The following is a 9706-nucleotide window of genomic DNA, read 5'->3' on the forward strand; positions in this document are numbered from 1 at the left end:
CCATACCATCCATGACCTGAGCAAATGATTTGGCTGTTCTGTGCCTTGGTCCCCAGCTATAACTGATACTATGTCCTACTTTTGGTCTTTCTTGTCTCTTTAGACCACTGTCAGGCAGGGATCGACCCTTACTGTATGTTTGCATAGCACCAAGAACCAAGTGGGATTGCAGTAAGAGTTAATCTAATGAATGAGTAATAAAAGCATGAGAAATTCAAGCCTGTTACTGCATTTTAGATTTTCTAATTAATCTAACTATATTTTTTTGTGAGGGGAAAGGACCACATATTTTTCTCCAGCTTAAAAATGCAAATAGTTGACTAAAGCTGCTCTCGTCCCCTCTCTTGAAGAAGCAATCACTTCTTTCCATCCCCAAGACCTGACATTTATTAAGGTAAGTAATTTGCATAGCAGCTATTGTGACATAAACAGTCTTTTATAGTTTAGCTCAATAAAGCTGTTGTTGGCTCTCAACTTCATTTGCAATGAAAGGATTTTTCATGAGAACAAGGTAGAGACCCACACCAGGATGTGCACCTTCTGTGGATGGGTACCTTCACCACACTCATCGTGCTGCCAGTTTTGAATGCTTCAGTGAGTTTTCTCTCCTTTAAGCTACAGTTGTGTGCAATTGCTAACAAAACCTTCTTCTACAATAATTTTATGCTGCTGGCTTGTTTAGCAAGCAAATGCCAAAACAAAAAATCCAACACATTTGTACATTGCAGATGAAGCAAATGCTTGTTTGTTGATTTGTTTGCAAAATTATTAGTGTTTTTGAGTCTCACCTTGATTCCAGTGGCTCCGTAGGGTGCAGCAAACCATACAGGTATGGTACATACTGAACATATGTCAGGCATGGTGAGCTGCAGGTTAAGCAGCCTGCTATTCCCACTGTCTGCAGAGAAGCTGGCTGGGTGGTTTTGGAAAGTGCTTTCCATACCATTCTTCTGCATGGAGAAGGGCACCTCTGATTCCTACCCTGTGCCCCTCGTTGAACCTTTCCCTCTTGGGCTGACACAAGCATGGCAAGCAAGGTGCTCAGGTGCCATCCTGCTCTGCCTCCCAGTGCTGGATCTACCCACTGGAGAGGAGGCTCAGCAATGTAAGGCATCTTCCACCTGTCAGTGCTCCTCCCTCCTAGCTGCCAGGGCAGGCAGAAGTCCACCCACTCCTCCTTTGCACTAGATTGCTAAAGATGAGGGAGCCTGGGAGCATGGGTGGCCTTCTTTTGGCGAAGACAATATTCAGGTTTATTCCACACCTGCAGACATATTTGACATGCTGTCCTGACCAGTGGGTCTTAATCTTCAGAAAGGCAGCTTCCATCCTTTTCAGCTTCTCTTCTCTTGGACACGTTCCCATCAGCTGTCGTGGCCAGTAGAGGTCAGCAATTCAGTCCTCTTTTCCTACAGAGTCTGGTCATTCTCTTGGAAGCAAATCCTTGCCTCCCTGACCACCATAGTGTAGTGAAACAGCAGTCTCTTCCAACTCCCAAAATGGCCCCTCAACTGCAATCCCTGCAAAGGAGCCTGGTAGAGAAGATGGTTCTTGTGAAAGGTGAAACATCTTGGGATCTTTTTGGATTACCCTGTGAAGAATCTGAAAGGTTATTTCACCTGTGCTCAGAAGGGAAAGAGACTGATTTTTCACCCATGCTTCCATGCATTACTTAAAGAGTCAGTTTAGAGGGAGAAACTGTCCTCTGAGTTGTGCAATGCTTATGTCTGTAAAAGATGCTCTTCCACTGCTAGGAGCAAAGCAGAGTAGGAGGCAAAGATGAATGTGCAAGATGTGGAGAGCCAAGAATCCACATGAAGCAGGTACCTTTACAAATTGCTAGTATAGGTGCACATTATTCTCCTTGTCTCTCAGTTTCTCAGCACTGAAAGAAAAAAAATTAACATTTATTTCATTAATGTATTCAATTTTAATAGGGAAAATACAGAAGAAAATATAACTTTATTGAAATTATAATAACTTTCATTAATGCCTTTATTTTTAAATGCAGTTAAAATAGAGCTGAGAAGGCTTTTGGCTTTCCTGGATTACACTGATCAGCTTCAGTTTTGTGTAAAGCCATCCTGGGTCCTCAGTTTATTTGGCACTGCTGTTGCCATTGCTTGCTTGACTCAGCTCTTAGCTTTTTGGAGAATTGTAGTGGAAATGTTTGGTTATATCATTTACCCGAACTCAGAGGCAAAGAAAATCATCCACTCTAGTGGACAGTGCGGAAGGGTTTCAAGTGTACTTGGAAAACAAGGAAAGCCATTACAAAACTGTAACTGTTCTGTACAGGAGAACAAAACACTGTGTCACGAAATCATAATTATTACATTAATGGGCTACACTTGAATCAATATATCTAGACAGAGATAGCTGAAAGCATAATTTAGCCTAGCACTCATATTTCTCGCGGAATACAAAACACTGTAAAATATCCTCACACCCTGTGCACTGAGTATGATGTGTGGAGCCCTTGGAGGAAGGCAAAGGGCACAGAGAGTCAAGAGGGTGATGAGCAGTGCAGCCTGCCTGAATGCTGGGCTGCAGGACTCCAGCTCCCATCACAGCTACAGTACAGAAGTAACCGCTCACCCAAATAGCCACCGCCACCAAGCAATTTGATGAGGCTCTTACTCATCATTCTCTCAAGCACAGAGGCCAGAAAAGGTGCACACAGATGCATCATAGGTCAGAAACACCTCATTATGGTTTCAAGTTCCCATGAAAAGCAGGACTGTTTGCCCTTACATTTCAAATTATTCTTTGAATAAACCCAGCTTCAGGCCATCAACACTGATGATTATACTTTGGAGAAAATATAATGGAAAAATCGCCAATATGTTGGGCAGTTTTCTATCTGGAGGAAACGATATTGTTTCTTATGTTCTAATACAGTCATGCAGTACCTGAAAGTATAATGACAGATTACTCTTAATTTTTTAAATTTGTCTGTGAAGCTACTAGGCATTAAAATTGTTCTGCCCTTTTCAAAATACACCTGTAGTGTTTGAAGTAATGTTCTCCTCCACTGGTGAAGTTAGAGGTTAATCATGTGCAACATGTTTCCATTAATTTCTCTAAATGTGCAGGTCATCGATTTCAACATGTTTTGGGGAGTGCGGGGGAGGCAAATAGGAAGAGAAAACCAAATCCATCACTTGGGACACAAGAAAAATGTTTAAAAACAGCTTAGAGATTCAGGAAAATTCAATATTTTATAACCTTGCTGCCTTGGTTCAGAAAATTAATGAAATAATTTCAGACAAAATGTGGCAATAGCAGGTGTTTGTGTGGGTTGGAAGGATGATCCCTCTGAGGGATGACAGAGACATATATGTTGCCTAAGCATGCTGTACAATACTTATACACTGGACACTGAGCTGTCCTGAAAAAAACATACACTTTCACATTTGCTTGCTAAAGCAAATCCTGAGCAAAGCCTTTGTCCAAACAACAGTTAGAGAGCATTGCAAAGGGCAGCTGAGAGCAGAGTGTGAATGACTACAACTTTGATCATTTGACATGACATTTGATCTGACTAAGCAGTCCAGCAAGACTGCATACAGACTGGAGACAAATAAAAGCCCTTGACAAAGAGAATGACGTTTATTTGAAGAACTTCAACACGATCAAGAAATTCCCTTCTCCCTTCCCCTTTTTTGCGTTTTTAATCAGTAGATGATCAGCTCCCTGATCATATGCAAAAGGGCTTTCCCCAACCAAGGGGAGCCAGCAGAGAGATCCCAGCCTCCCTGCTATTGAGTTCAGGGCACTGACTGCAAGGCCCACTGATAATATTAAGTCAGGTTCATTGGGGACCCAACTTAAATGCGTCTGTGCAAACACATGTAGCATGGGGAATAAACAAGAGGGTTTAAAGACATGCACACAGCTGCAGGGCTATGCTCTTACTGGCATCACGGAGACATGGTGGGATGGCTCCTATGACTGGAGTGCTAGAATGGAAGGATACAGGCTCTTTAGGAATGACAGGCAGAGCAAATGAGGAGGGGGTGTTGCCTTCTATAACAATGATCAGCTGGCGTGCACGGAGCTCCACCTGGGGATAGATGAGGAGCCAACTAAGAGCTTATGGGTCAGGATTAAAGGGAGGAAAGGGACAGGAGACATTAGAGGAGGGGTCTGCTACAGGCCACCCACACAGCAAGACCAAGCAGAAGATGCCCTCTGTAGACAGATAGGAGCAGCCTCACATTCCCAAGGCCTGGTCCTCAAGGGGGACTTCAAGTGCTCCAATATCTGTTGGAGGGACAACACAGCAGGGCATAAGCAATCCAGGAGGTTCCTAGAATGCACCGATGATGACTTCCTTTGCCAAGAGATAGAGGAGCCAACGAGGACAGGGCCTATGCTGGACCTTGTTCTCACCAATAAGGAGGGGCTGGTGGGGAATGTGAAGTTCAAGGGCAGCCTTGGCTGCAGTGGCCATGAAATGGTGGAGTCCAAGATCCTTAGGGCAGCAAGGAGGGTGCACAGCAAGCTCCCTTCCCTGGACTTCAAGAGAGCAGACTTTGGCCTCTTCAGGGATCTGCTTGGTAGAGTAGCATGGGATAAAGCCCTGGAGGGAAGAGGGGCCCAAGAAAGCTGGTTAATATTCAAGGATCACCTCCTCCAAGCTCAGGTGTGGTGCATCCCAACAAAGAGGAAGCCAGATAAAAATGCCAGGAGGCCTGCATGGATGAACAAGGAGCTCCTGCACAAGCTCAAACAGAGAAAGGAAGCCTACCGAGGGTGGAAGCAAGGACAGATAGCCTGTGAGGAATACAGAGAAACTCTCCCAAGAAGCCAGGGATCAGGTTAGGAAGGCCAAAGCCCTAACAAAGTTAAATCTGGCCAGAGACATCAAGGGGAAGTCAAAATGCTTCTATAGGTACACAGGTGATAAAAGGAAGACTAGAGAAAATGTGGGCCCTCTCCAGAAGGAGACGGGAGACCTGGTTACCTGGGATATGGAGAAGGCTGAGCTACTCAATGACTTTTTGCCTCAGTCTTCACCGACAAGTGCTCTGGACACACCACCCAAGTTGCAGAAGGCAAAGGCAGGGGCTGGGAGAATGACTAATTGCCCACTGTAGGAGAAGATCAGGTTTGAGACCATCAAAGGAACCTGAAGGTGCACAAGTTCATGGGACCCGATGAGATGCATCGGTGGGTCCTGAGGAACTGGTGGATGAAGTGGGTAAGCCACTATTCATCACACTTGAGAAGTCATGGCAGTCCGGTGAAGTTCCCACTGACTGGAAAAGGAGAAGCAGAACCCTCATTTTTAAAAAGGGGAAAAAAGAACACCTGGGGAACTACAGACCAGTCAGTCTCACTTCTGTGCCCAGCAAGATCCTCCTGGAAACTATGCTAAGGCACATGGAAAATAAGGAGGTGATTGGTGACAGCCAGCATGGCTTCACTAATGGCAAATTATGCCTGACAAATTTGGTGGCCTTTTACAAGGGGGTTACAGCATTGGTGGATAAAGGAAGAGCAACTGATGTCATCTACCTGGACTTATACAGAGCATTTGTCACTGTCCTGCATGACATCCTCTAATTTGAAGAGACATGGATGTGATGGATGGACCACTCGGTGGTGTAAGGAACTGAAGGAATTGATGCCTCAAACATTCATCGACACAGAAAACCTCAAGGACAAACTATGGCCTTTGTGATTAGTCTAAGGAATGAATTATCTGCCTAGAGAAGCACAGGATGTATCAAAGGGTGAATGGCTCTGCTCCCTCGCAGTTGTGTAGCCAAATTCCTTAGATAATCCCTGAAGGGAGAAGACTTAGACTGAGTAAAACCATATGTTTGGGTTAAGGCCTGTACTTTAATTTATGACTATAGCCTTGGCGAAGAGCTAAAAGATTGGTAAGAAAGATAACCAGCACCAGATGGAGCTAATGACTGGATAATTGCCCAAGAAACAAAAACTGAGGAAAAGGTAAAGGTGGTAGGGGGAGATTGTGACCACTGACTCAACTGGACAAAAGGCTTAATGTACCCCATTCCCCTTCAGTGCATGTGCAGAACCCATGCTCCAACTTTTGCCCATCTGTCATGGAAATGAGTTCATGGAATACCTGCCTCCCTTTGTCTAGTACGCTAATCAGTTGATAAGATGAATGTAAAAGGTGACAGAAAACTTTGCTGTGTGCTCACCCACCACCCAAGATTATCAGACCTGAGATAACACTGGATCCTTGGGTGGTGATCCGGATTTCTTTGACTCTCTTCCTCTCCTTTCTTTTTCTTTTCTTTCCTTTCTTTTCTTTCTTATAGATTTCTAAGAGACCACATTGCTTATTATCCTTTTCCAAGTTTAAGATGTTTCTACCGCAAGTAAAACATTTTAACCAGTTGTTTGGTGGTGTTTCACTTTAATTTAACCCAAGGGGATCATAGAACCATTACAACTCTCTGGGCTCCCAGTCCGGGTCATGACTGGTGAGTAAGGAATTGGCTCAATGGTCACACTCAAAGAGTTGTAGTTAACAACTCAATGTCCAAGTGGAGACCAGTGATGGGTGGTGTTCCTCAGGGGTCTGTATTGGGACCGGTGTTTTTTAACATCTTTGTTGGCAACATGGACAGTGGGACTGAGTGCACCCTCAGCAAGTCTGCAGACAACACCAAGCTGTGTGGTGTGGTTGACATGCTGGAGGGAAGTTGTCCTGGTTTCGGCCAGGATAGAGTTAACTTTCCTTGGGCTGAGAGGGAGCACAGCTAGAGAGCCGGGTCCGATCGATCGTTGGAGTATTCCATATCATGTGACGTCATGCTCAGTATATAGGCAGACACGTGCTCTCTCTCTCACACCATTTTCGGTTTCCAGGTTGGCGTGGTGGGATTTTCGGGTGCAGTTGGATCACTGCTGTGGGGGGGCAGGCTGCGTACCTGTCACCATGCTCGGTAAACCACTGTTGCATTTTACCCGTTTTGGACTTACTATTATTACTGTTGTTTTGTTACTATTAGTAACTTTTTTTTTTTAATTCAACCTATGAATTTCTTCTTTTGTCCCTCCCCTATTTCACCAGGGAGAGGGGAGGGGGGAGGTGAATGGCTGGCCACATGGTGATTGGCTGCCGGCTGAGTTCAAACCACAATAGAAGGGATGTGCCATCCAGAGGGACCTTGAGAGGCTTGACAGCTGGGCCTGTGCAAACCTCATGAAGTTCAACAAGGCCAAGTGCAAGGTCCTGCACATGAGTGGGGACAGTGCCAAGCACAAATGCAAGCTGGGTGGAGAATGGACTGAGAGCAGCCCTGAAGAAAAGGACTTGGGGGTGTTGGTTGATGAGAAGCCCACCGTGACCCAGCAATGAGAATTTTCAGCCCAGAAAGCCAACCGTATCCTGGGCTGCATCAAAAGAAGCATGACCAGCAGGTGGAGGGAGGTGATTCTCCCCCTCTGCTTTTGTGGCCCCCCCACCTGGAGTACTGACTTCAGCTCTGGGGCCCCCGCTACGAGAAGGACATGAACCTGTTTGAGAAGGTCCAGAGGAGGGCCATGAAGATTATCAGAGGGTGGAAGCACCTCCCCTATAAAGACAGGCAGAGAGTGTTGGGGTTGTTAACCTGGAAAAGAGGAGGCTCCGGGAGACTTGTTGCAGATGAGTGATACACTTCACTCATAAGAGAGAAGCAGCAATATTTTTATTGATATAAACCAGCAATTTAATGAAGTTTGATAGCAATTACAGCAGCGGTTTAACAAGATTCAATCGCAGGGTTCACTTGATATTTACTGCATAGAGGACAGGATCAGACAAAACTCTCAAGGAGATTCTCCCATTGAGTCATGAGGTTCAGAATGGACCTCCTTGCTTTCTAAACTCCTTCTCAGAGAGGAGTCTAGGCACCACTGGATCCTCCCCTAGTCCCAGACTTGGTCAACATTTTATGTCTAAAGGATCATATATGTGCACAATCAATCCTTTATAACACTTAGCTAAGATTTCAAAGTTTAACATGCTATTAATCACTTACTGAGAATCTGTTGTGGCAAGAAATCTCTCAGCCTTGAGGAGTAATCTTGAGAGGTGTCCCTATTCATTGAGAGATCCTGGTGTGTAGCTCACTGCCATGCAGGAGAGCTCAATGGGCCCTGGGCTGTCCGCTATTTATGGAGTAAGATAATTGACTTACAGTCATATTTGCATACTGGCTACAGATGTTAGCTTCTTCCAAATTTGGCTTGAGTCAGACATTGACCAGCACCATGGTTAGGTGGGTGCATTGTTCAAATTAGCCCTTGACTATTTATTCTGTTGTTATTTGTCTGCCCTGAATCCAAGTTGAATCAGATGCAGCCATCATGACCAGATGCAACCATTACAATCTCAAATGGCAGTTATCGCTCGAATAGGGTTACAGGAATTACAGGCCAGGCTGGGGAAGGAGCCTGACTTCCTGTCACCAGACTTCCAGTACTTAAAGGGTGCCTACAAGAAGACTAGAGAGGGACTTTTTACAAGGGCATGTAGTGATAGGACAAGGGGTAATGGCTTCAAACTGAAAGACTGTAGATTTACATTAGATATAAGGAGGAAATCCTTTACCGTGAGGGTGGTGAGACACTGGCACAGGTTGCCCAGAGAAGCTGTGGCTGCCCCCTCCCTGGAAGTGTTGAAGGCCAGGTTGAATGGGGCTTTGAGCAACCTGGTCTAGTGGAAGCTGTCCCCAGTCATGACAGGGGGGGTTGGAACTAGGTGATCTTTAAAGTCCCTTCAACCCAAACTATTCTATGATTCTGTGAATATCCCAGGATTTCTACCCAACAATTTCTCAGCCAGGAAAGCTGGAACATGGGATTCCTCAGGTCTAACCCTGAAGGTGGTGCTTTTCCAATTAGGCTGAAATCCACTGATGCCCCACCTACGTTTCATCAGAAATTTGGGGAAACAGGTGTTCCCAGGAACCATTTAATCTTGGAAATATGTCCCACACAACACAGTACTTTCCAACAAAATCCAGTGTTTCGATCCCATGCAGGCCAGCTCCTGATAAGCTCTAGCATTTTGTGTGATGTTCTTGTGTCCAAGAGTAAAAGGGAACAGGAGCAAAGTCATGATTAACCCCCCTAATTAACTTGACCAGTTTACTGGTTTATTTTTTATTTATTATGTTAACTGACTCCTACAAAAAGTATCCCTCCTGGGAGGAAAAAACAGAACAGTAAGTGTTTTTAATTTGTTCATGAAACACCTTGTCTAAAAGATAAACCTGCTGTAATCTGAGGTTCTGCTGTCTCCACCAGCATCCTGTGCATCTGGCTTATTTAACTTGTGAACAGCTGCAGAGGTCCCTTGTTTATATGTTTGTCAGAGATGTGGGATAACATGTATCCCTCAGATCTCAGATTTCAAGAATGTTTTTTGCACTATTTGTCTATGCAATAAGATCAAAGAGAGAAGAGATATCAGAGGTAAGAGTCCCATCTATTGGCCACAAGAGGAAAATGATAACCAAAAGCTTTCTAAATCTTGAGAATATTCTATCTATGATGAAAAATTATAAACAAAGATAAATTACCAGGAATAAGGAATCAGAGAATCATAGAATGGTTTGGGTTAGAAGGGACTTTAAAGATAATCTAGTTCCACCCCCCCTGTCAAGGGCAGGGACACCTTCCTCTAGATAAGGTTGCTCAAAGCCCCTTGTTTTCCAAAGGCCCTAGCATA

Source organism: Strix aluco, chromosome 1 (genome assembly GCF_031877795.1).
Source record: "Strix aluco isolate bStrAlu1 chromosome 1, bStrAlu1.hap1, whole genome shotgun sequence".
Classification (NCBI taxonomy): Eukaryota; Metazoa; Chordata; class Aves; order Strigiformes; family Strigidae; genus Strix; species Strix aluco.